At 38.4% G+C, this 27,986-nt stretch overlaps 1 pseudogene; it reads left to right on the top strand.

The window, feature by feature from the left end:
• The first annotated feature begins 1,684 nt into the window (after positions 1–1,684).
• On the top strand, positions 1,685–27,934 carry LOC107540090 (nuclear nucleic acid-binding protein C1D pseudogene; annotated as a pseudogene).
• The last annotated feature ends 52 nt before the right edge of the window (positions 27,935–27,986 follow it).

Here is a 27,986-nt window from a genome sequence, read left to right as displayed (position 1 = left end):
GTTAAGGGCGTTTGTTCTATCCACTAACCCCATACTCTCCAGTGTATGGATTTTTGATTTAGCTTCTTATCATAATACTGGGCGTTATTAGAGTACTTGTGTATATCAGAATACTAAGCAACATGGCTAATTTTTACTACTTTCTTCATGAAAGCCTGGTAGACCCATAGCTCTGCACCGACTGATTTGAAGTGAACTCCTGTGCCCTGCTATACACCTGCTCTGAACAAGAAAATCACTTAGTTTCAAAAAGAAGAAAAAAAATCTCCTAAACGAGTATTTACTATTTATGCAGACTGCTAGAGACTTTTTCCTGAACACTGTTTATTAACTTTCTTGGTCATTAGGGTACTTTCCATATCTTTCTTTTCCTCTTTATGTCTGTATGACAATTTTTTACTGTGGCTTCTTCTGTCAGAAAGCAACTTTTCATTACGCATTTAGCACAATAACCAGTCACTTATCATTTACCAGACTGATTTAACACAGATTAATCATTTTTTAACAAGGAAAAAAGAAAATTTTAAACGTCTATATTTAAATTGTTTTTACAAGCATATATTTAATAATAAAAATACCAATGATTGCTGTAAAACCTGAAAAAATGCAAAGACATTTAAAGAAAAACTAAGCAATCTCTTCCCTAGTCTCCCTAATTCTCACCAGGCACAACCAACTTAAATTTATTGCTTTTCACCTTCCAATTTCACTTTATTAGATTATTTATTACAAAAGTATACATGTTCGCTGAAACATGTAAAACAAGGCAACAATATATAAAGATAATGATCTTTTTTTAATCTTCCTTTGAATCCCACCTCCTGGAATTAGCCATGTTAGTAGAGTATTATGTATTCTCCCAAGCTTCTCCGTGCTCCAACAGAATACAGAATTTTTTAAATTGTTTTTATAAAACATGATCCACATTTTTATTTGTAACTTGCTTTTGTTACTTAACTATAGATCTTGTATATCCCTCAAGAACAAAAGATATAAAAATAATTCATTCTCTGAAACCGTAATTTCATATTCTATAGTAAGAATAAAACTAACTAATGTTTTCAACTATTTCCCACTGATATTCATTTTATCATACACTTCTGTGTGTGTGTGTGTGTGTGTGTGTGTGGCAGGAAGATTGGGGAAAGGGGCCGTCACTATGAACATTACAACCATAAATATTCATAGGAATTATACGGAAAATATTTTATGGATAGCATGGCAAAGAAACTGAATAATCAGAACTGATATCCAATCAATCAACCAGTACACCGTGCCTATGCATAATTTGATTACCAGCTCTACTTTGCATTCTTTATTTTATATTGCTGCTTGTATATTTATAGGTTTAAGTTTCCCCCAAAGGCTATTGTCCAGGTTCCAGTTGTCTATTGCTGCATAATAACTCACCCCAAGAGTCAGTCGCTTAAAAGAACATCCACTGTCCTCTCTCACAGTGTCTGTGCTCTGGAGTTCAGGAAGCTCTGGAGAGGTCCTGGCTTGTGGTCTCTCAGGCAGTTGCAGTTAGACTCTGACTGGTGCCAAGACAACGAGGGGCTAGAAGAGCTGAGGGCTGGTCAGACCCTTTTCTTTCTTCATGTAGTTTCAGGGCCTTTCCATGTGGTCTGTAGCATGGGTTAATTCAGGCTGCCACGTAGCACGATGGTCTTAAAACAATTGGGCTATGTATGTGGTAGCTAAAGCCTTCAAGAAAAAGTATTTTTGTGAACGAGGAAGAAGGTACCTGGCCTTCTACAACCTCACTATGGAAATCATGCGGCCTCATTTCTACCACATCCTGTTGGTTATAGGTGAGTCGCAAGCTGGCCCAATTCGACAGACTCCACGTCTTCACGGGGAAGTGGGAAGTTTGTAGAAGAACGTTTTGGGACAAGAACTATTATTGTAGCCATCTTTGAAAAATAAAATATACCACAGTTGGCCCTCTGGCAGCAACAAATTATATCCCTCCCACTTGCAAATTATGCTTACCCTCTCCAAAAACTCTTCAAACATTTCATCCCATTATGGCACCGGGTTTAAGATCTAGGAGTTGACTATGTAAATTAAATAGATCTGTGTGCAAGTGAGATTATTTGTGTATGACTCTTCAGATATAGATGGTTTAGTATTCTCCTTCTCTGTCTGAAGACCTGTGACCTATAGAGACAAGTTATCTGCCCCACGTGCCCTCCATATACAAATGAGACAGTCATAAGAAAACAACTCTAGATGGCTCCTTCAAAAATAAGAGTAATGAAGACACACAAGCAGGCACTGGTGTATAACAACTGTCTCTACAGGCATCATCCTGCTGTCGATTCCCTAATTAAAGACCAGCATTGCTCCCTTAGACTAATTTTCTGCAGTTCTGGATTTCAAACTCTTGGGTCTTAGTTCTGCTCCCTGGGTCATATTTTTCTTTTTGTTTTTTTCCTCCATAAAGACTATTTTATATTTTCAGCTAACTTGAAGAGTTTTCTTAGTCTATAAACATCAGGCATTCAAAGGTCTCTTCTTATACTACTGACCAGTTCAGTCCAAGCTGGTATAATTCTTTAATATTATGGACTCTTAAAATATGAATTTATAACTTACCGTACTATAGAAAAATTATACCCAAAAATCTTTGTGGTAATTCCTCTCTTCCTTGGGTTCCCTGTGAAGTTTCTGTAAAATAACATCCTTATGATTCTTAGAAATCATGCTGTTTAATAGGAAGGATCTGTGAGGCAGTCCTTTAGAAGGCCCTTAGAAGGTCTTTGTGTATTTAAAAGGGTCTACGAAGCACCTTTCTCATAGAGGTGGCCTCAGATGCTCACTTAGAGCTTTTTTATTTAAACTTTAGTTAAAAATCTAATAGTCATGGCTGTCCAATTTGCCAGCTTCCTAAAGATGCTAATGAGAAGAGTGGCAGTAAGGACAGGCGACACAGCTATAGTCGGGCAAAGTGCCAAGTAATGAGATATTACAGATGAAGTCAGACACTGAGAAGGATGCTGAAATGCTATAAAGAAAAAGAATAATTCGAACTACACAGTGATCTGAGCTATTTAATTTTGTCATAAATAATGCCATACTCCTCAGTAGTACTGAGATCGTGGAAGCCTCAAGGGATCACAGAGAAATGAGTTGGCATTCATTTTGGCATTGTGATTGAGAGCTCAGCTCTGGAGCTAGGTCCTGAATTTTAATCTCAGATCCAATGCTTTCCTGATTATACTGCCTTAAGTAAAGTTAGTTTATCACCATGTCTCAATTTTTTCATATGTGGGGATAATAATAAGACCTATCGTATGGGGTTATTGCTAGGGTTAAGTGACATCAAATAGGTAAAATACTTAGAAAAGTACCTGGGACACAGTGAGCATCCATTAAATATTAGCTATTGTTCTCATTATTATTTAGTTTAGTTGACTTTAGAAGATAAAATATTTAGAAAGCATTTCATCCCACTCACTAAAACATATATCATTTAGAGCTGAAAGAAGTATGCTCCAGTTGTCTGAAAATCTGCCGGGTGGAATTTCTCATTCTAGTGAAGTCAGACCAACAATACAGTAGTGTCCCCGTTTCACAGACAAGCAAGCAGACTCGGCTGAAATGAGTAGCTGAAGGGCCATAGTGAAGTCAAACCTGAGTTCCAGAACACTGCTCACTAGTCCAGGAAAAGATCTCATTGTTTTGTTACGTTGGCCCTTTGCACCATTCTTTCTTGAGTTGTGTCTTTTGAGTACCAATTGCCAGTCTGTTTTTCCCCTGCTATCTTCTTACACCTTGGGGCAGGCTAAATTTCCTTAAGTTTGTGATTTTAAGTGTTCTGACATTTCTTCCACTTACCAACATTTGGGGGACATTCAAATCAAAAAACATCCTTAGACTCTAAAGATTGGAACTTTCCAAATAATCATTTGGAACAGTTTCTTGAACTTTGAAGAATCACAAATATCTTTATCAACCTACTGAAACTAGTGACTTTTTTCTTCATAAAAAATGCATATGTTCCTTCATATATAATTTCAGGGGATTTATGTGGCTTTTCCTGACCTATTGATATATCAGTTAGAGCATCCATGAACCACAGTTTAAGAGCCTTTGATTTAAAGACACTAGTCAGGTGTGACTTCCTAAGGGGAAGAGTATATTCTTTCTAATAGGGTTGCCTTCTTTATAAAAATCATAAGCAGAAACAATTGCTAATACAACATACCCAGTTTATCTCCCCAAGAGCTGTACCAGAATCATCATTATATGCATCTGTTTTCCCTAATCTAAAACCTTTTTATAACTTACGTGTTTCTATACCTATTCTTGAATTGCCAAGGCATTTTTAAATTTAACCCTCATTTAGTTATAGAATCTGTTTCCCAGGATTATGTTCCAAAATTTAGTTTCTGTTTGCGATTTTTTTTAGCCACAATTCAAATATTCAAAATATCTTATAACGCTTTCAAGAAATTTTCTCAAATTATTTCAGTCTTGCTTTTAGCTTTTTGCTCCCCATACTGTTCCTGGGGAATAAAACGCCCTTAGCTTAAATCTAATTCTTCCCTTTTTTGTCTGCTTAGAAGAATCTATGGTTGTATATCATATATAAGAACAAGAAATACAGCATATCTTATAAATTGGTAAACTGATTTATTCATTAAAAACATATCAGTTACACATATCCAAATAAATTAAATTTATATCCCCTATCCTTGAGTTTTCTAAATTTGCCAAGAAATATCTTCAAAGTACTTATTTATTTCTTTAATAATTATATTTTATTATTTATTTATAAACTAATATTTTATTATTTTATTTATATATTTTATTTTCTCTAAAAATTTGAAGAAATACCCTAAGAGACTTAAGTGGAATAAAATATTATCTACAGAGGGCACATAAAAGTTAGAGCTAAAAGAGACAGGTTGTTAGCACCCTCACTTTACAGATAGGGAAATGGAGTCCTATCAAATGTTAACAGCTTACTTAAGGTAAAGCCCTAGTGGAAGAATTATGATGGACAGAATTGGTACAAAAAAGGGTGCAATAAAATGCTTGGTTTTGCTGGTTCTTCTTTAATGATAAATACAAAACCAAACTTTTAGTGTGACAAATAGTTTGTTTCTAAATTCAATGACTCAAAGTCCACTTAGCTATTCCACATTTGGGAGAGGGTGGGGGAAATATGATTGAATTTCCCCATCTGTGCACATCTTACTGTATTCCTTATTTATTAACATCTCTGCTTAAGTCTCTTAAGATGCCACCAACAGCAACACTCATTAGGGAGAGTGAAAGTGCCTTCCTGGCTGAATTAAAACCAGGGACAGAGATGGGAGTTTTACGCTCATTATGACTTAAATTTCTGCTGATTTAAACCCAAAACCCATTTTTTTACTTCCTCTGTCTTCTATTCAATCGTTACCTGAATCCTTGAAGAATGCAATGAAATGTTTCCTTCCTCCCTAAGCAGATATCAACTGCCGCTTGGATAGTGATGCAGCATGCTTAGCAACAGGGAAGACTTGGCAAAAGTTGTTTCAGTAGAAAGTTGTTTTACTGGCGCATAAAGTTGTTTTACTAGAAAATTGTTTTTAATCCAGCGCAATAAGCTACCCCAGTGTCTGGAACCACCAGGCCCCTTACACCTTAAATCACCACAGTGTTAGACCTGCCATCCCTTGACTTTTAACTATGGCCATATATAAATACACTTGCTTTTTTTTTTTTTTTTTTAATGGTAGATGCAGAGTAGTAACTTTTTATAAGAATCTTTTTTTTTAGAATTCAAAATATGCATATTGCAGGTTAAATAGCTTAGATGTAAATAGTATTGACACTAGAAGTTATACTACAGCATTAGATGTTTGTTCAGTAGCTTCTCTCCTAGGAAGATAGAAATGGTGCTGCTTCTCTTCTAATGTACGTGCAATCTAAGTGTCATTATCACTTTTTCCTGGAGTAACTATAATTTTATCTTTCCTACAGAACCAAGGACACGAAAATAGACTTCTCTAATGATAGCAACTTGTAAATACTGATTAGCAGTGAATTTGAAGATCCATTATCCAAAGGTTGCACCCCTATTACATTCTATTATCAGCCAAAAAAATCCATTGCATTGGTAATAACTTTAATGCATATCACCTATCTCCTTATGATAATTTCCAAGAAGTGCTTCCAAGATACTTCCTAATTAGCATCATTACCACGTTTTCTTAGGACAAAAAATCTGTGCAATATTGGCCTCTACCCATCTATAATAATCTTAAATAAGGCCATTTAACATCTGGCTGCTGGGGGAGGCTGAAATCTATTACCTGGGGGGAGGCTGAAATCTATTACCTGGTATCAGGCTACAACAAGAAAACCCTTACATGTTATCAGGTATGTGATTGCCTGGGGATATGCTATCAGACCTTGGGTAAATGACAGGGAACCATCAGTTGCATAGCAACGAATTAATGCTAATAAGTTAGGGACCTGAACTGAGAAATATTTAGGTGCAGTGGTGCCCTCCACTGACTTGGAGCTGGGCCAGATGGGAAAGCAATCTTCCAAGAACCATTTGTAAGGAGCACAAACGACCATCTCCTACCAACAGCAAGAGAGCATGTTTTTTAAGGCCAGCTGCCACATTAGCTCTGAAAGCCTTGGAAAACACAAGGGCTGCATGTCAAGGTTGGTTCTCCCTGAGTCTAAAGAGTGTTTTCAGCTTTTATTTATTTATTTTAAATTTGGTGGGAAATTGGTCATTTGAATGTCTCCAGAAAAACATGTACCCTACCTCAAGACCAGGTAATTGAAGATATTTACTGCCTTTACACCTGGTAATGTGGTTATTTTAAGGAAGAGATTTGATAAATAAAAGTAAAAAGAGTAAGGTCTGATTCAAGAGAGTATTTTCACTTCATAATTTTTACATAAATATAATGAATGAATAGAATAAGGCAATGGTTCGTTGGATCTCTAAATACCAACCACTGCTCACAGAAGGCCCAGAAGACAGCTGTGAAAACCCTGGGCAATGAGTTGTGTGGGACTAAGATCTATTCTAGATAGATCCAACTGTGGATGCTTGCCTTTCCTTTCTGAACAGTTGGCTTTTGCATTTATCTGAACATCTGTTGCTGCCCCCTGGTGGCCTGGTGGGGATTCCCACAACAGAGACCCTTTCCTTCCCCCAATAAAAATTCCCCTGCCAATGTCCCCAGGGCTCTGTTTTCTTCTATTCAAAGTTACAAGAGAAGATTTTTGAAGGTTTAAAAATAATTTATATATGGCCCAAAAAAAACCCAAAACCAACCTGACAAATGTTTAACAGAATGTAATCATTTCAAGTAACAAAGTCATATTTACAGATTATATTCACATTTTCTTTCATTTGACTTTATGTGTATGTGAGTCTCTATATACACATTTATACATGCACACACTATTATAAATATATAATAGATGTATATATAAAATGTCGTATGTGTATATATAATGTCATAATAGAATTGCTACTTATTGAACATTTATTAGGTGCCAGATGTACCTATTGTATCATTTGATCACAATAATCCCATAAGGTTATTTTATAGATGAAGATACAGGCTAAAGGGCATGTTTCTGGGTCTGGATCCTTAGAGGCAAGGATATATGAGGCAGAGAGGGGTGAAAGAAGAAAGAGAATGCAAGGAAGTAAGAGGGATACAGGATGAAAGATGTTTTTCTCTAAAGGATCTGGACAACTTTCTTTTTTTAATATATTTTTATTGATTTCAGAGAGAGGAAGGGAGAGGGAGAGAGAGATGGAAACATCAATGATGAGAGAGTCATTGATCAGCTGCCTCCTGCATGCCCCCTGCTGGGATTGAGCCCGAAACCCTGGATGTGCCCTGACTGGGAACTGAACAGTGATCTCCTGGATTGTAGGTCGATGCTCAACCACTAAGCCACGCGGGCTGGCCTGGGCAACTTTTTTAAATAGGGATTTTCTTTATCTACTTAATCTTCAAAGCTGCCAAATCCAAAGTCACATAATAAGTGCAAAACTCAAAGTTGAACTCAGGTTTGGCTAAATGCAAACTTTATCAACTGTTACAATAGTGATTACAATTTGGCTAAAGGACCCAAGCACCTCCAAATCCCGTCCTCACTAGCCACCTCTTCTCCCCTGAGGTGTCTTAGAGAATTTTATACATAGACAAAAGTGGCTGGCAAAAGAACTATTGAATGCAAGCTACAGTTTTCTAGTTTGGCGAGCTGAGCCGAATGACAGGAAGAACTTCTGTGGTTAGGCTGAGGTAGCCTGGAGTTAGACACAACACGCTACAGAGCATCCTCCTGGGTCCTAAGTCAAAGGAAAATGTGAGGTGAAGGAAGAAAGAAGCTTTGACAAAGAAGTAAGAGTGGCTGCAAGAAAAAGAGTTATTCTCTATATCATAGATAGAAGATTTTTTTTTAAAGCAAGTTTTTTATCTACTTCATCTTATTTCCTCCAATGAGCACCCTTTTTCTTGGGCCCCCCTGGTAACCATCATCACCTGATCCAAACTTTTATCCCTAAGCTTCTTCCCATCTTAGGGCCTATGCTCCAAAATTACCTAAATCCTTCTACTTCTCTAATTAGAGCCAAAGCCTTTAGTTTAGCCTGTTGGTTAGATGTTGGGGGGGAAATACCCTGACTGAGAGAGGCTGTGTAGTGTTGTGATTAAGAGTGTAAGCTGACATCAAAGCTCTACAACTCATTCGTCATCTGAACTTGGACAAGGTTCCAAACATCTCTGGGCCTCGGGTTCCATATCTGGTAACTATAGCATCAATCTCTTTTGCTTGTTGCAAGGATTAAACAAGTTCATATATAAAATGGATTTATAACAGTAGTTGGCACAAAGCACACCTGTGTAACCATTTTATATCATTTAGCTAATTCAAAAGGAGCCTAAAACAACTGATACCTTCCCTTAACACTCCCAGAGTTATCCAACTTGATTTTAAAAGAGGAGACATGTTAACTCCTATTAATCTTAAGTAGGAAAACACTTCAATTGCCATAATAAATGAAGTAGATAAGTCAAGTCCTGTGTAGGGGAAATATTCATCGTGTTAAGTGATGGTTGGAGAGGGGATATAGAAACAGATATTTTAAGGATGAGAGATACATAACAGGCACTGTGTATAAGATAAATTCTTAATCTATGAAAAGCAAAAACACACAATTATTTTGAATTTTTCAGATGCTATCATTTTTTTACTCTAACCTTATTTTCTATAAGAATCCTTTAGTATTTTTTTCCAACAGCTTCCAGGGAAATGCCTGAGGGGCTACAGTGCCAGCTGATACAAGGTAGAGAGCCTGCAAAGGCTCTTTACTCGCTCTATCATGTATAAGTTTACCCTAAGAGAAAAGAGATCAGAGGCTTAAAGCTATTCAGTCATTTCAGCTTTTGTGTTAAGTAAAACAACTTTCATATAAGTAAAGCAAACCAAAATGATGGTTTCTATAAATAATGACCACCTGCGAGGGGAGGGGAAATAGAATGGGCCACACCCAAAAGGTGGGTGGCTCACTTAGGGTAGATTGATTGTTGTCAAGGAAGATACAAGTGAATCTGTCTATTGCCTTTTTGCATCTAACAGAACATACCTTTGGAATGCCAGAGTAGCCCCCCTTTTCAAGACCCCTCAGGGCACAACCTCCCACCACAGCCTGAGCTCACAGATCCCCTCATTGTTCTCTTGTTGCCCAAATACCATCTCTCTGTGCTGCAAATGTTAACTATCCTATATCCACCGATGTAAAAGAAGTATGTGTCTCTCAGTTTTATTTTTTACCCAATTCTAGAGATTTCCCATTTTACTTTCTTCCACCTGCCTAATCTACCGCCAGTGAATTTCATGTACCTAAGCTGTAAAACTGCCATTCTCTGGAGCATTTTTTTAATCCATAGAGATTTTGTTTCCCAGCAATTATCATCAGTTTGACTCAAATAAACTCATAAAAATTCTCAAAAAAAAAAAAAAAAGGTGGGTGGCTGGGAGCTAAATGCCTAGAGTAGAAACTATATAGCCAGCCTGAAAAGACATTTGATAGCAACACAGGGAATACCACCTTCTGACACCATATACAAAAATAAACTCAAAATGGATTAAAGACTTAAATGTTAGGCTTGAAACCATAAAACTCCTAGAAGAGGAGATAGAAAGTAAAATCTCAGATGTCTCTCATAGCAATATTTTTTCTGATATATCTCCCCAGGCAAGGGAAACAAAAGAAAAAATAAACAAATAAGATTACATCAAACTAAAAGTTTTGCACAGCAAAAAGGAAAGACAACCTACTAAATGGAGGAAGATATGCACCAATGATACATCCAATAAGGTATTAATATTGAAAATTTATAAAGAACACATACAACTCAACACCAAAAATACAAACAATCCAATTTCAAAATGGGCAGAGAACCTGAATAGACACTTCTCCAAAAAGGACATACAGATGGCCAAGAGACACACATAAAGATGTTCAATGTTACTAATCATCAAAGGAATGCAAATTAAAACCATAATGAGATATCACCTCACACCCGTCAGAATTGCTATCAGTAAATCAACGAACAAGTGTTGGTGAAGTGTGGAGAAAAGGGAGCCCTTGTGCACTAATGGTGGGAATGCAGATTGGTGCAGCTCCTATGGAAAACAGTATGGAGGTTCTGCAAAAAACTAAAAATGCAACTAGCTTATGACCCACAAATTCCACTTCTGGGTATATATCCAAAGAAACTCAAAATACTAATTCAAAAGAATGTATGCACCCTATGTTCATTGCAGCATTATTTACAATAGCTAAGTGATTAAAGCAACTCAAGTGCCCACCAATAAATGAGTAGGTAAAAAAGTGGTGGTACATATATACATGGAATATTACTCAGCCATAGAAAAGAATGTAATCTTATCACTTGCAACCCAGGAATGGACCTAAAGGTGTTATGCTAAGCAAAATAAGTCAGTCAGAGAAAGACAAATAACATATGATTTCACTTATACGTGGAATCTAAAGAACAAAATAAACCAACAGACAAATCAGAAATAGACTACTAGATGCAGAGAACAAACTGATTGTCAGTTAGGAAGGGGTTTAAGGGACTGGATGAAAATAGTGACGGGATTAAGAAGTACAAATTGATAGTTACAAAATAGTCACAAGACGTAAAGTACAGCATAGGGAATATAGTGAATAATATTGTAATAACTATGTATGGTGCCAGATGGGTACTGAAAATATTGAAAGGAACATTTTGTAAAGTATATGATTGTCTAACCACTATGCTGTATACTGAAACTAATACAAAATAATATTGAATGTCAAATGTAATTGAAAAATTAGATTAAATTTAAAAAGAATCTCCTAGCAAGCATTTAAAATATGCTATCCCCTAGGCTCCATCCCAAACCAATTTAATCAAATCTCTGGGACTGAGCTCAGCCTTCTATTATTTTTTTTAACACCCAGATTATTCTAATAACCTGGCAATAATAGAAAATATTGAGGACCACTAAATTAAACCAATCAACTAGCATAAGAAAATCAGCACTTGATCATAAATCTGATCTAAATTTTTGTCCCAGCTCAGCTTTGAATTTAATTTGTGGCCTTTAGTAAGTTACCTAACCTCTTGGACTCTAGTTTCCTCAAAGTTAAAGTGAGATAATTGAATTAAATCATTCTTAATGTTAACGTGAGGTAATTCAATTAGATCATTCAACATTTTCTTTCTCAAGGTACATCAGACACACATCTTACACATACCTTATAAGATTCCCGGTTCCTGTCCCTGTTCCCTGAGTCCTGGTCTGCCACTCAGCTTCCCCCACTTCACACCAGCCTTAGTTAACCTATTTTAGCTCCTTGATCACCTGTAAGCTCTCTTTGCTTTCCCAGTCTCCATTTATTATATCTTCTCATTAGAAAACACTCTGGGACATCTCCCTCCTCACTCAATTCATTCAATATTATCTAACCATAATAACTTTTTAATATCCTTTAGTTGCTTTGAGAGAGAGAGAGAGAGAGAGAGAGAGAAACATTGATTTGTTGTTCCTCTTATTTATTCATTCGTTGGTTGATTCTTTTGACTTAAGATCATTCTCCTTGGGGTCATAAGGGCACTTAAAAAAGAAGATGAACATTAACAGAACTTTGCACAACATAGTCATGCAATCATGTAAGAATACTCAAATTTGGGTTCTACCACCAGATCCTGTTCTCATGAGCAACCTGGTCAAATTTGATCCACTAATTTCAATGTTATCTTCTTCTCTGACTCATAAGGCATTTCCAGAATGAAAGGCAAACACAGATAAGAAAGCACTTTAAAAGGGTTTTAAAATGCAAACCTAAACCATCATTAACACATCCTGGAGGAGATGGGATAGAATGCAGATTTTCTCAGCAACGCTTTGCAAGGATTTCTGGAAACCATGGACTTGCCTAAGTAGATGAATCTGCCATTAAGAAGTCTTTTGAGCCTGGCCGGGTGTGGCACAGTGGTTGAGCATCGACCTAGGATCCAGTAGATTGAAGTTTGATTCCCCGTCAGGGCACATGCCCAGGCTGTGGGCTGGATCCCCAATGACTCTCTCATCATTGATGTTTTTGATGTTTCTGTCTGTCTCTCTCTCCCTCTCTTTTCCTCTCTCTGAAATCAATAAAGATCTATTTTTTAAAAATAATAATAATAAGTCTTTTGAGGGATTACTCTGAGGTCAGTTTTGTAACAGAATATGTTACAAATTTTGAGTTGCCCGTATTATTTCCCATTCCCAATAGTTACTGCTTCTAAAAGGTCATTTTTGGAAAGGTCAGGAAACGGAAATACATGCATCAGAAAAGACTGAAAACAGAGGATCTTCTTTCCCATAAACTCTACAGACGAGTACTTCAAGGTCCCAGTGAGAAAAGACCTTTAAACCCTGTCCTTGTTCTCCATCAGGAAAACAACTGTGGGAAGGAGTAGAAGGGCGGACTGTATTTTATAGACACAATGGGAGCTGTAGGACAAGGAGGAGAGTCTTGCTATGCTTTCCCACAAATGCCAGACGACTTTCCTAGGAAAGCATGTTATATAATCAGAATACAGGTGCAGGGGCTGTTTTCAGAACACTTAAGAGTAGAAGTGTGGCCCGGCCGGCGTGACTCAGCGGTTGAGCATCAACCTAGGATCCCAGCGATTGGGGTTTGGTTCCCGGTCAGGGCACATGCCCAGGTTGTGGGTTCAATCCCCAATGACTCTCTCATCATTGATGTTTCTATCTCTCTCTCCCTCTCCTTTCCTCTCTCTGAAATCAATAAAGATATACTTAAAAAAAAAAAGAGTAGAAGTGTGTTGCAATTCCCCCTCCAGCCTTTACCATGTCTCCCTGTGGAGCCTCAGTAGGCACAGAATGACCCTGGGTTGCACCTGGCTGCCCACAGCAGCATCACTCATGCTTCCCCAGCTTACTCAGTCCTCTTGCTGTTTTACCCAGCAAGACACGAAGCATAAAGGGCGAAAAAACAAAACAAAAAACAGTGTTTGTCCCAGCTAGACTACGAAGCAGAGAAATAAAGGGCAAGTATGGAAAAGTCACCGGATCTAAGTCAAGCAGCAAGTTGCAGGTTAGGCTTTAGGTCACAACAGTGAGAGCAGTCTATAGTCACAGGAGGGGGGAATAGTGCACAGGTGAAAATGAAAGTACAGTGAAAATTTGATGGAGAGATAACTTAATTGTATTATGGTGGTTTCCTATTTCCCTGGGATATGAGTAAACTCACCACAGGGAACTAGAGAGGAAGTAGCTGATACTGGAAGTTAGTGGAGAGGGAAGGGGTTGAAAGCGCCTCAGCGCGGGAAGGCAGGGTAGGGGATTCTAGTAGGATGGCTGGGTGGTTAGAGGCAATGAGAGGTTGGAGGGGCAAGACCTTACCTGAGACTTGTGGTCATGAAGGCAAAGTGAGGCCAGTTTGAAAAGTGTGTCTCCAGAAGGGCAGCTATGCTCCAGGCTGATCGGGTACAGTGTGAAGCAGGCAGGTAACTGGTTCTGCCAATTAAGTGAGATGGAAGGAAAGGGGGTAACCAGGGGCTTGAGGCCCATAATAATGAATGTGACAGATCACGGAGTCTAACCTGGGCAAGGGCAAAAGTGAGAAGCAGAAAACACTGGACAGTAAGAAAATGTTGGAGTCAATGAATCTGAGGTCTAGGGGGTAACGTGTTCGGGTGGACCTGTTGCCGTAAAGGAGCTAGAAGAACTGTAGTAGAAAAAGAGAAGGCGCTTAAAACAGGTTTCAGAGGTGCTGCCGTTATTGATGACAACGTCGACGGTACTATTTTACAAACTTTATAGATCCTCAAAAAGAAAGAAATGTTACGTAGATATTTAGTACACGTATACAGATTTTCACAAAACAATGCTTATCCTTAAATACACTCTGATATTTTAAATTCTATTCTATTCCCATTTTAAAATTCTACTTACTCAATTAATTTCAATCTAATACATCACAATCTGCAGTCTCTAAAACACTGGTGTAGGATAGCTCCAGTAGGGGTGGCTGAGATAGAATAAAAGATATAATTTAGAAAATTATGGACCTCAGAAGTCATCATGTTGAACTAATCATTTTTGTTAGTATTGAAGCTGACAAGAATAATGATAGAAATAAAAACACAGCCAGATGTAAAACTTTATATTAATTAATCTTTCCAATAAAAATTAAATTGTAATAAATGAATGGATAATTCAAGCATTTTTTAATAAAACAAAGTGTAAGATTTTAAATAAGATAAATCAAATAAAAACAAAGTTTTTCTATTTTGGGTTCTGTAACGCATAGGTTATATTTAATGTACACTTTAATTTTTAGTTATTTTTCCAAATATATGACAATTTAACATTGTGTTTGTTGACAAATCATACCTTTCCTGACTAGGATATGTCACATATAAATGGAAAACAGTTGACTACTTTTAAATTGTTTTCATTTATTTTTATGTTAATTGGCATATATTAGTTTCAGGTGTACAACATGATTCTATATTTGTATATATTGCAAATAAGATAGGGTGGTTATATATCATGTGTAAAACAGACTTGGTTTTTACCCTCATATAGTCTGTAATCTAGTTTAAAGTAATGGCATTGAATAAATAATAAAAAATTAAATAAATACAGTGGTACAACTTGTGATAAGAGCAGTGGTGTGCTATCTGAGAGAGAGCATGGATTAGGGATGGAATATTTGAGAAGTCCTCTTTCAAGAAATGATGTTTTAGCTGAATCCCAAAAGATGAGTAAGAGATGGCCGTATGGAAAATTATTTCTCAGTCTATACTTTATTTTATCTTTGAAACAAAAGAGCTAAAATAATAGCATCGCATGATGGGATGGAGCTTTAAAGTCCTTGTAGTCCAACAACTCTTCTGATTCTTGAATCTATTCTAAAATGTCTCTGCCTGCCCAGCCAGCGTGGCTCAGTGGTTGAGCATCGACCTATGATCTAGGAAATCGAGGTTCGATTCCCAGTCAGGGCATATGCCCAGGTTTTGGTCTCAATCCCCAGGAGGGGGTGTGCAGGAGGCAGCCAGTCAATGACTCTCTCATCATTGATGTTTCTGTCTTTCTCTCTCTCTCTCCCTTCCTCTGTCTGAAATCAATAAAGACATATTTTTAGAAAAAAATAAAATAAAAGTATCTGCCCAAATGTCAGCATTATGGCAAACTTGCTACTTTTCAAAGGCAGTTAGTGAAGATTTTTCTAATTATTATTTTTTTCATTTATCTCCATTGTTGAAAGTCTTACACATTCTTCCCCATTGACCCCCTCCACCCCACATCTTTCCCCCTCCCCAGGCCTTCACCCAATATTGTCTAAGTCATGGGTTATGCATATATGCATATAAGTTCTTTGGTTAATCTCCTCCTTCCCATCACTTCCCTTGAGATTTGTCAGCCTGTTTCATGCTTCTATGTCTCTGGATCTATTTTGTTCAAATTTATTTTGTTTATTAGATTCCACATGAGTGAGATCACGTGATACTTGTCTTTCTCGGACTGTTTTATTTCACTTAGCATATTAATCCCCAGGTCCCTCCATGCTGTCTCAAAGCATAAGGGATCCTTCTTTTTACAGCTGTGTAGTATTCCATGATGTGAATGTCCCACAGCTTTTTTATCCACTCATCTACTGATAGGCACTTGGGCTGTTTCCAGATCTTAGCTATTGTAAATTGTGCTGCTATGAACATAGGGGTGCATATATTCTTTCTGACTGGTATTTCGGGATTCTTAGACTATATCCCTAGAAGTGGGATCACTGGGTCAAAAGGCAGTTCAATTTTTAATTTTTTGAGGAACTTCCATGCTGTTTTCCATAGTGGCTGCACCAGTCTGCATTTCCACCAGCAGGGTACATTCCCTTTTCTCCACACCCTCGCCAGCAATTGTCGTTTGAGTTGTTGATGGCAGCCGTTCTGGCAGGTGTGGGGTGATTTTAGATGCTTTCTCACACATTAATTCAGTTAATCCTCACAAATACTCTATGAGAAGTAATGTTATCTAAGTTGTGGAAGAGAAAATAAATGGATTTGGCTTTGATACACAATTGTGCTAGTAGCCACCATCTCCCTTCTCTGGGCTGTTAATAATGGCAGAATTTTTCTCTGATGCACCAACATATGCAAAGCAGCTCCCTAGGTTTAAGGGGAGGTTATAGGGTCATGGGACAATATTTTTGAGTTACCATCTGGCTCTAATCCAGACTAAACTCATATCCATTACCTCATTTGCCTCATGCTCTAGCTAAGTCTAGCCAAGTGGTAGATGTTTCATTTCTTATTCACCCTCATTCTTTCTAATCAATCAACTCCTAGTGAGTGTTACAAGGCACTAAATATGGGAATAAAGAGTAAAGTTAGCAGAATACAAATAAACTTAAATGGAGAGGGCAAATGGAGAAGACCAAAATTTCTTGGCTTATGTCAAGATCCTTCTCAATCTCACTCCCACATAATTTTTCAAGTTCATTGCACTTCCGTAAGTACTCAGGATTCACACACAAATAAGACATGGGCCCTGTGTGCCAAGAGAGATCTCCTAAGGAAAAAGAGCAATTTAGTTTACAGGCTGTCATGCCCATACTATTGCCACCACTCACCTCATCGCCCCCTAAGGTGGGGCCATCATAAGGTACACTGGTGGGTTACGTTTCCAGAATCGGAGAGGCAAGCATCTGGTTGACAGATGTATTAGTGTTAAATTCTTCTCACTCAACTTTGCTCATTTTTAACTGTGTATTGGCATCTGCTTTTCTTGGAATAATCTCTTAAAAATTACCATGCTTTGATTTTAGAGTGGTACTAAAATCCACAAAGGCCTGTGAACGTTCAGTTGTGCTAAGAAAGAACTTAACCTAAGAGTCCCCATTTTTTAAGCCTGTTAGACACCTGAGGAGGCAGCATGGTATTATAGAGAGGTAAAAAGAAAAAGTGATGGAAGGGAGGGAGGGAGGGAGGGAGGGAGGGAGGGAGGGAGGGAGGGAGGGAGGGAGGAAGAAGGGAGACTAGATTCACATTGGGATGTCTGCATTTCAGGCCTGAACCTAACATTATCTCTGTCACCTTAAGTAAGTCCTTTACTCTTCTTAGTTTCAATTTCCTCATATGTAAAATTATATGGTTAGACCAGATCATCAGCATGTGAATTTACTGAGTTACAATTAATTCAATATGATATACAGAGCTCAATATTATTCTGATTTATTTTTATTATTCCAATTTCTTAATTACATATCTTTGAAAAAACAAACTACTTGTGGAAGCCTGAGGTAAAGGTAGATGATTGTCCACTGATAAGAGGCAGTAAATTTGTGTGCCCCTAATGGTCATCAAAGCAGTTAACTAGGGCCATGAATGTTTCTTTGTTCTGGTGGGGAGGTTGTTATTGTGGTTGTTGCTGCATGAGCAACTGACATTCAAACTCAATGTAGCTCTTTCCAGATTCTGGTAGGAGGCAGGAAAAAAAGGTGGAGTCAGGGGGGAAAAAACTAAACACCATCAACCAGCTATTCCAAGAGCACAGCAAGTTCCTTGATAAGTAATAATGTAATTCCTTTCTCAATATGGATTTTTCTGGAATGATCCTGGAAATTTTAGTTTTCTACCCTTGCAAGACACACTTGCTTTAACAGGTTCTCTAATTAAAGAGCCCAGCAGGTCTTCAAAGCCTTCCCTGGTGAGAATATTGAAAAGTACACTCAAAATTGGAGTACCAAGGCCACTCCTCCCTATAAGACTAGAGAATCCACTTCTCCCAACCATCTCCCACTCATGGGAAGTTTGGAAGCAAAATGCATCATACTGAAGCTTCAGATTCTTATTCAATACTGTGTTACAAACACGGGTAGTGTTGGGCATAGCTCCCTATCGGAGTAGAGATTTTCTCAGGAGAAAGGGTAGAGTTTAATAGACTTAAAGTAGCTGTTCTCCCTTCACCCCACCAAACCAAAGGAAGGAAATCCAGATTAAAAGTAGGGGACTGTCAGTACACATCTCCTTTTTCATGTAGTATATTTTTTAAGACAACCTAAGAAAATTACACATATAATATTTATATACATATATTTAGTGGTAATGGTGATACAACAGGAGCTTCAGGAAACATTCCTAACAAAACTAATCAAAAAATTTTTGAAAAAGAATAATGATTAAGGTCTAGCCTTAATAAATATTAAAACATACTATCCAGTTCCTGCTGCAGCATAACAAACCACTCTAATACTTAGCTGTGTAAGATAGCCATTTCATTATGTTCATGAAACTTGTAGTCAGGAATACAGGTTTGTTGTTTCTAGAAAGACTAGAATAACTGGGGGTGAGTTCGCAGTTTGGGGTCGGAATCAGAAGCAGCTTCACTCGTAGGTCTGCAGCTCGGGCTGGTGCAATTTGTAGATACAGCTCAGCTGGGTTGCCTACGCATGTCCTCGCCATTAGCCCAGACCAGACATCCTAGAAAGAGCCACACAAAAACTGGTAATGAGTTGCCTCTGGGAGTAGCTGGTTGATGGTAGAGGTGGGAAGAGTAGGAGAAAAGGGAGGAATGACTCTGGAATAAAAGGGAGACTCAGTATGTTTATGCATTAACTTCTGATTTTAAAAAATTGTTAATATTAAAAAATTATCTAAAATTTTACATCTGCTTATGATATACTTGATAAATTAATGGAAACTTCCATGGTTTTTTATGTTCTGCTGGAATTTTTTCAGGATAGTATGGTAAAAAAAAATATTTCTTGAGGATCAGAAGTTCTGATTTTTTTTAATGGGAAAATAATTGCTACCTGGATTTTATATATATATCTTTATTGATTTCAGAGAGAGGAAAGGAGAGGGAAAGAGAGAGACAGAAACATCAATGATGAGAGAGTCATTGATCGAGCCCGCAACCCGGGCATGTGCCCTGACCAGGAATCGAACTCTGATCACCTGGATCCTAGGTCAACGCTCAACTGCTGAGCCACATCCGGCTGGGCTCTACCTGGATTTTTGAAGGATGAATGTAAGTTCTAATGCACAGAGCAAGATGAAAATTATATCCATATTATATGGGCCAAGTCAAAGGAAGTTCTTACTATCACTTCAAACTATTCATGCTTAGAACTAAGTAAAGGCAATGATTTTTTTTCTTACTTTATTGATCAAAAGTGATAGTAGTATATTCTTCATATTCGTTTCATGGTTGACATTATTGCTTTTTGTTTGCCCCAAGTCAGGGCCTTAACTCTAAAACAATCCCAGTTACTGAAACCCCATAAATAGCAGTAGATATAAGTACAATGTTCCTGGTAGACTCCCATGAAATCCTTAAGAAGGCAGCCTGTGAGATCAAAATAATCTAAATACAAAATATGAAAAGAGAACATAGAGGGGATAAATGGTGATGGAAAATAAAAATAAAGAAATGAAAAAGTAAAAAAGAAAAGAAAATATGTCACCACAATTCAGCTTTGGAGTCAAACTCACAAGATCAAGAATTTGGTGTCTTGGAGTCATCTGGTTTTATATGTGAATGACATAGTCTTGTTAAATATTAATTGTATTCATGAATATCATTCTGTAGAGATGTTCAGTCTGTATCTCAAATTTCCATAGTGATTCAAAAAAGACTATTATAATAGTATCAATATGCCACAAAATGATTACTTGGAAATTCTATATCTTGATACATTAATTACACAAGCTGAGAAATAGATTTCCTAACATTTAGTAGATATCAAAGTATCATAGAATTTCAATAATAGTTTTATTACAAGGGTGTCAAACCCAATGTTGGACTGGGCATATACAATTACTTCAACCATGAGGTCAATAAAAGACTCCTGGCCTCTTCTTGGAATGAGGAAGAGAGTGAGCCATTCGGGAACTGTAAAAATCAGGACACCTCCCATAGCAACCTTCCTTCAGTCTTTACCATTACTGCCATCTGGTCCAAGAGCTCTCTTTTTCTGTATTGTCTGCTGTTATATCCTGAGGTTGAACACAGTGCTTGGCATATAGTAGGCAAAATAACAAATATTTCTTCATTGAAACTAATTGGAATATGATGATAAACTTAGTTTCCTCAAGGACTAGTCTAATAAATCTTTGATTTGCTATTATTTTACCAAGAATTTTTTTAAAGACTTTATATTTACTATCACACATTATTCACAAAACAACCTTGAAAAAGTAAAAAGTTACTATCATTTCCCTTAGACAACTAAAAAAATTGAAGCTTAGAGAAATTCAGTAACTTGTCCAAACATGCACAATGAAAGAGACAGTGTCTGAATGCCTGCTAAAACCCTGGCTGCTGCTCCACTCAGGCCTCTGTTGGACTAATTACTCTCTCTAATCCTACGGCCAGCCTTCCCCGCTCCAAGTACATACATTAAAGAGAAATGGCAAAGTGACAAACAAAAACTACCAGATAAATTCATATAAAAGAAAACTTGTAACTATACGCCAGGCCATTTAGAAATGCTGACTTTCCCATTCTAAGAATGCCACTGGCAGAGAAACAAGATGGCGCGTAGGGAACAGCTGCCCCCGCCGCCTCCCGCAACCACACCAAAATTACAGCTAAAACACAGAACCACTGTCACTCAGCCTCCTGACATCCAGCTGAACAGAAGTCTCACAACCAGGGAACTGAAGCAGCACCGAGACCGGGAGGAGGGGCGGAGACGCGGGCGGATCGGGGCTGAATAGGAGACTCTGCCACGGGCCCACACCCGGTGCCGCAGTTGAAACCCCGAAGGGTATCTCAGTGGTGGGGGTTTCCTGGAGGAGGGAGGGGTCCCAGCCCCACAGCAGGCCCCCAGCCCAGGGCTCCAGGGCTGGGAAGAGACATCCCCACAACTCCGGTCTGTGCAACCAGCGGGGACTGTCCCTGAGGGTCGCGGAGGCTGCGGGAGCCCCAGCAGCTCCTCTAAAGGGCCCGGCACGGACTCACTCGGACGCTCCCTCTGAGCCCAGCGCCGGGCAGCAGCCTGAAAGGACCCGGGACACTCGGGGAGGGACTAACCTGCCTGAAATCCGAGCAAGAGCTGGAGGGGCGGCTTCCTCCCGGGCAGAAGGGCTGGCAGAGACCATGGCTCCTTTGGCGAGTCCTCCCGGCACACAGCCGGCAGGCAGGCGCCATGTTTGAATCGCCAGCACCTGACTCACACCTTTGGCCCCGCCCCGTGATTCCCAGAGGCCCCGCCCCTCCCACCTGCAGGCTCATCCAGTGGCTTTTCTATACAAGTGGCCTCTCAAGCATCATGCTTAGGACTTTCCTAAAACCTCTCAAACAAGCAGCAGCGGGCCCCATAAGGCTTGATAAGCGGCCCCAGGCCTGGCACTAGCAGCAGCTGCATTGGCTCATAGCTTGGCCTCTCCTGGGCACCTCCAAGCCCAGCACAAATAGCAGCCATCTACAGTTTGCTATGTAGCTCATGCTGGGTGGCCCTGGGCAAGGCACTGGCACAGGCTGACTTTGCACCTCCAGGGAGGCCCCACAGACAGTGCACCTGGTGCTCAGACTCCACCACGCTGGATTACAACCCTACCACATCCACGAGTGACACTCAAGGGGCACACTTGGTAAACACCAAAGCTCCACTGAAGTAAATCCTAATCCATAAGGGTGTCTCCAGCACAGCAGCTCTCTGGCTGTAGTTGCAGCTGGTCCTCACAGCTGATTGGCCTGAGGGTCAGTTCCTCCCAGGGACACCAACAGCAACCAAGGCTCAACTACAACAGGACAGTGCACACAGCCCACACAGGGGAGCACCTAGAAGGCCCAGCTCAGGTGACTGGGGAGGCTGAGCCACTGGACCCTACAGGACACCTACTACACAAAGCCACTCTACCAATTCCAGGAGACATAGCAGCTCTACCTAATACATAGAAACAAACACCTGGAAACAGCCAAAATGTGGAGGCAAAAAAACATGTCACAAAGGAAAAAACAGAAGAAATCTCTAGAAGAGGAACTAAATGAAATAGATCCAAGCAAGCTAACAGAGAGTTCAGAATTTTGTTTATAATGATGTTTAAGCAGACTATTAGGGAAATAACTGAGAAAATCGATAACATAATAAAGTACCAATTTGAAATGAAGGCTACAGGAACTGAAATGAAGAATAATTTACATGGAATCAACAGTAGAGTAGAGGATGCTGAGAATCAAATCAGCAATTTGGAACATGAGGAAACAAAAAACACCCAACCAGAAGAGCAAAAAGAAAACAGAATCCAGAAATATGAAAATAGTATGAGGAGCCTCTGGGACAACTTCAAGAGGCCCAACATTCGTATTATTGGGGTGCCAGAAGGGGAAGAAAGAGACCAAGGAATTGAAAACCTATTTGAAGAAATAATTACAGAAAACTTCCCCTACCTGGGAAAAGAAATCGACTTACAAGTCCAGGAAGCACAGAGGGTCTCAAACAAGAGGAACCCAAAGAGGCCCACAGCAAGACACATCATAATTAAAATGCCAAAGGTTAAAGACAAAGAGAGAATCTTAAAAGCAGCAAGAGAAAAGCAGTTAGTTACCTACAAGGGAGCACCCATATGACTGTCAGCTGATTTCTCAACAGAAACCTTGCAGGCCAGAAGGGAGTGGCAAGAAATATTCAAAGTGATGAAAAACATGGAACTACAACCAAGATTGCTCTACCCAGCAAAGCTATCATTTAGAATTGAAGGTCAGATAAAGAGCTTCACAGATAAGAAAAAGCTAAAGGAGTTCATCACCACCAGACCAGCACTACAGGAAAAGTTGAAGGGTCTTCTTTAAGAAGAAGCTAATGAACAAAAGAATCTGATGAACTAAATAGATCCAGAGACATTGAGGCATGCAACAGACAATCCTATTTCAGAGGAAAGAGGGAAGGGGGGTGGAGGGTGGGAAGAGATTAACCCAAGAAGTTATATGCATAACCCATGGACACAGTTAATAACGGGGTAAAGGCCTGGGAAGGGGGTGGGAGCAAAGTGGAGGGGGTCATTTGGGGGGGAATGGGATACCTGTAATACTCTCAACAATAAAGATAAATTTAAAAGAAAGAAAAAGAAAAGAATGCCACTGGCATTCTCTAGCATCATCTCATTAATGATTTTGCTTCTTTATTTCTACAAGGAAATAAACAGGATGTCTCTAGAGCACTAGCATGAGCATCTGTCTGTGAGTTCACCCTAGAGAGAGAGGTTGGCAAGAGAAAACTGTCTTCCAAAGGCTTATGTGCTGGTCACTTCTTATTTTATGGTCACTGTTATTTTTCTAAACAAAGTTATAACTTTAAAAAATTAATATCAAATCACTCTAATGCTTTTCTGTATCATTAAAGATCAGGCACTAAATAACTACTTTCTGGTTTCTAAACTCCTTTAGCTTCTTTGAATAAGAAAGTCACAGCGCCCTGGCCAGTGTGGCTCAGTTGGTTGACCTTTCTCCCATGCACCAAGAGGTCACAGGTTCGATTCCCATTCAGGGCACAGGCCCAGGTTTCTGGCTTCATCCCCAGTAGGGGGCATGCAGAGGGCAGCCAAACAATGTTTCTCATATTTCTCCCTTTCTCTCTCCCTCTCCTTTTTTCTCTCTCTAAAAATCAATAAAAACATATTTAAAAAAATAAAGTCACAGAAAGTGATTTATGTGTCAGTTCCCAGAGAGAAACCTGATAATGTCCAGGGAGGACCATGGTCCTAGAAATGCCCCACGGTCTCACTGAAAGACAGCTCGCAGTGGTTAGATCCAGTCTTCCTCTAAGTTGTAGTTTCACTCATGTACTGCATTTAGGTACACGGGGGGGGGGGGGGGGGGATCAAGGGCAACAAGAAAAATGAGAATCTAGAGATTGATGCTTGACAAAGTCACCTCTCATTTGATTTAGTTTGTAACACCAATTAATATCTTGCAAAAGATTATTTTGATGCCTTTAATTCATTCTGAGTGACAATATACCCACATACACAGGTCTTTTTGTGTAACATTTACTAATGTTGCTGTAATAGGGTTTTAGGAAGGAAGTACTACTTGTTTCATTATGTTATGCATTAATAAAGGTCAATGCATGTCTCAAATTTTTCCTAATAAAATATGCTTAAAGGTGGACTGAAATAGGCTATAAAATTAAATCATCCACTGCCTTCAAGGGACGTAACCATCCATTTTCCTGCACCTCTTATTTACCCTTAGGATTATATTAAATGCTGAAATATTAGCGCTCTTATGTTTCACTTGCTTCCTACAGTGTAATGCTGAGGCATGACATCACTCAGTCTGCTTCTTCCTTCTGCCAAATCTATTTCTCAGAGTTTCTGGCAGAACTGAAAGGATGTACCCAAGATGATTAGTAATGTGTTAGTTTATTAAAAATTAAGTCCCCCAGAGTTCTCTTTTTCATTCATTTTCCAGGAGGATTGGTCAGGACACCTGAATTAAAAAGGCTGCTCCTTGACTACTTTCACCTTGAATTGCCTCATTCTCAAGGCTGAAGGACTATCTCATATTCTCGGCATTTTAATAGCAATGTAAATTACTGACTCTAAAGAAATAACCAACTTTACAAGGGACAGCCAACTGATCCTGGAATAAATTAGGCTCAATGTTAATCAGACAGTAGACAACTAATATAACTCAGAACACACAACAAAGGTTTTTATCATGGTAACTGGCCTGGGCTACATGAACAGATTGTAGGACAGATGGATAAAAACCATAATAAAAATAACAACAAATTACACAACAGCCCTAAACATGAATATGTGAAATTTAACCTTTTTGTTATGCCCTAGGAAACGCAGGAGATCCCAGGGTACTCACGAAAAGATGTTTAGTATTCTCCTCCTCTATTCATAGCAAGAACGGGTGATCCAAAGAAGTAGTAGAAATCATCGAAACAGCTTCTAGCTCATGTTCTGACATTAACTGGGTGACCTTGTGGAAAATCACTCAAGATCTCTGGTATAAGTTTATTTGGTTGTAAAATTAGTGGATTTTACTATATCTTCCACATCCCCTTATAAGTATAAAACTCCAAATTCTACATAATTTATTATGAAGCATGCAATATAGGAGCTTTGCTTTGTTCATTGCTGAATTTGAGCAATTAATATTGTGCCCAGAACATAGTAAATTCTATATAACTATTTCTTAAATAAATATGGTCATAATGAAGTGTGTTGTTGAATAAATGCATATATAAAGCATGTGTATCCTTTCAGTTTCTTAGGACTATATTATATTTACATAAAGGGAATAAGTTGGGAAGAAGTTTTTGAAAACTCCCAAAATACCATGAGCTAAAGTCTATGATATTAAAAAAAAGTTTAAAAGTAGGGCAATATTTTCTACCTTTTTTACTTCATAAAATACTTACAGATTAATTCAGTACAACAGATCAAGATCAATGAAAACTGGTGAATGTTTGAGGGAAAGAAAAAAGTATACAGAGACTTTTTTAAAATCTTTAATGTATTGGACAAGACTTCTGAGTTATACTACATGAAATCAACCATTTCCCATTACTTAGTTGGTCAAATTTGAACCACCCAGATAAACACTGACTCTCCTCGATTCCGTTCCTTTCTTCAAGTGCTCTGCTCTGCCCCAGACTTTGAAGAAGACACGGAAAACAAAAGTCTCAGAGAGAGGCTTTGCTCTGAACATTTAAAAGTCTTATTAACACACCTATCAATCTTATTAAAGACCACATACACCACACACTTATCTTCATTTTGTCATTCATTGAACCAATATTTCTTGAGGTCCTATGTATGTGTTATGTATGTTTTGGGCAAAATAAATAAATTAGTGAATAAAATATATTAAAATCCCTGCCCTCATAGAGTTTTCATTCTATTGGGTGAAGGAGATGTTAGGGAGGAGGCAGACAATATATAAAAGTCATTATATAGTGTGTTAGATGGTGATAAGAGGGATAGCCAAGGATGGGGGTAAGGAGTGGGACAGGCTGTGACTTTAAATAGAATGGGTCAGCAAGGCTCATTGAGAAGTTGACATTTCAACAAAGATTCAAAAGAGAGAGGGAGTCTTTATATTTTGGGTGGGAAGAGCATTTCAAGCAGATAGAAGAGCAAGTGCAAATGCCTTGAGAGAAGAGCATGCCTGGTTTCTATGATAAACAGCAAGGAAGCCAGTGTGGCTAGAGGAGAGTGACCTGGGTGAGGGTCATATGAGATAAAGTTAGAAAGGTAACAAAGGCCAGATTATGCAGCGCCTTATAGCTTTAGGAGTTTGGCTTTTATTCTGAGTGAGATGGGCAGCCATAAAGGGTTTAAACCAAAGAGGGGCGTGATCTGACTTCTTTGTAACAGGATCAGTCTGACTGCTTCTTTAGAATTGGTGACCTTCCTCAAGTGAGAATACAAGAAGTCACCAAGCTGCAATGAGAAGAGGGCCCTCACCAACCATACTGGTACCACTTTGGTCATAACAGCAGGAGAACTTAATGAAGACTATCCAGAAGAAATTCATGAGCATTTATCAACACTTGTGAATTCCATTGGTGCTATAGATGACCCGATGAAGACCATGATGTGTTTCTAGAAACAAGTTGCAGAAGTTGCATCCACTTGAGCAAGCAAAAGTGAATTTAGTTTCTGTTTACACATTAAATTCAATGCTTTGGGTTTATTTGGCAACTCAGGGAGTTAATCCTAAGGAAACTTCCATAAAGCAGGAATTGAAAAGAATCAGAGTATACATGACCAGAGTCAAGGAAGTGACAGACAAGAAACAAGCTGCCAAGATGGACATAGGTGCAGCTTCAAGATTTGTATAAAATGCCTTCTGGGAACCAAAACCTAAAAATGCATCCAAAGTTGCCAATAAAGGAAAAATTAAAAATAATCTTTTGGTTTTGGTGTACACATATTCAAAAAGTACATTACTTTATTGTTTTACACAAAATAGATGGTTATGTGACAATGCACAGTTTAAACATATTCCTTATTGAATTCATATACAAAATTTACATTTAAATTTTTAATGCTAAATACATTTTTCCCCAGAAAGGTTAACTTATCTTTATTGATTTTCCTATAGAACACTATGAGTTTTTTAACATTGTGGTATATTTTATGTTTATAGTTTACCATCTCTCTTGACAGGACTCATTTCCTATATAGGTCAACCTTTCAAGTACCATTTTATAAGCAACTATGAAATTTAAATTTAATGTTCTTTATAAACGTGTTTATTTTAAATGAATAGTGACTTTATAAAGTATGCTTTCTAAAGGCTGAAGTTAAAATACACCTAAAGTGAAATGGTTTAAATGTCTTTTTTTTTCTGTGTAGTTACTTCATCAAGCTTTCATGATTTTGGAATTGCTTCTTTTGATATTTCAAGTGTGATTTTAAGACTTTAAGATTATACGTTAATATTTGGCACTTTGGCTCTATGTCCCATTTAAAGTAAAA

This window comes from Miniopterus natalensis, chromosome 9 (assembly GCF_054644295.1).
Source record: "Miniopterus natalensis isolate mMinNat1 chromosome 9, mMinNat1.hap1, whole genome shotgun sequence".
Taxonomy (NCBI): domain Eukaryota; kingdom Metazoa; phylum Chordata; class Mammalia; order Chiroptera; family Miniopteridae; genus Miniopterus; species Miniopterus natalensis.
The sequence above is the reverse complement of the archived record's forward strand: the minus strand, read 5'-3'. Positions and strand labels throughout refer to the sequence as shown.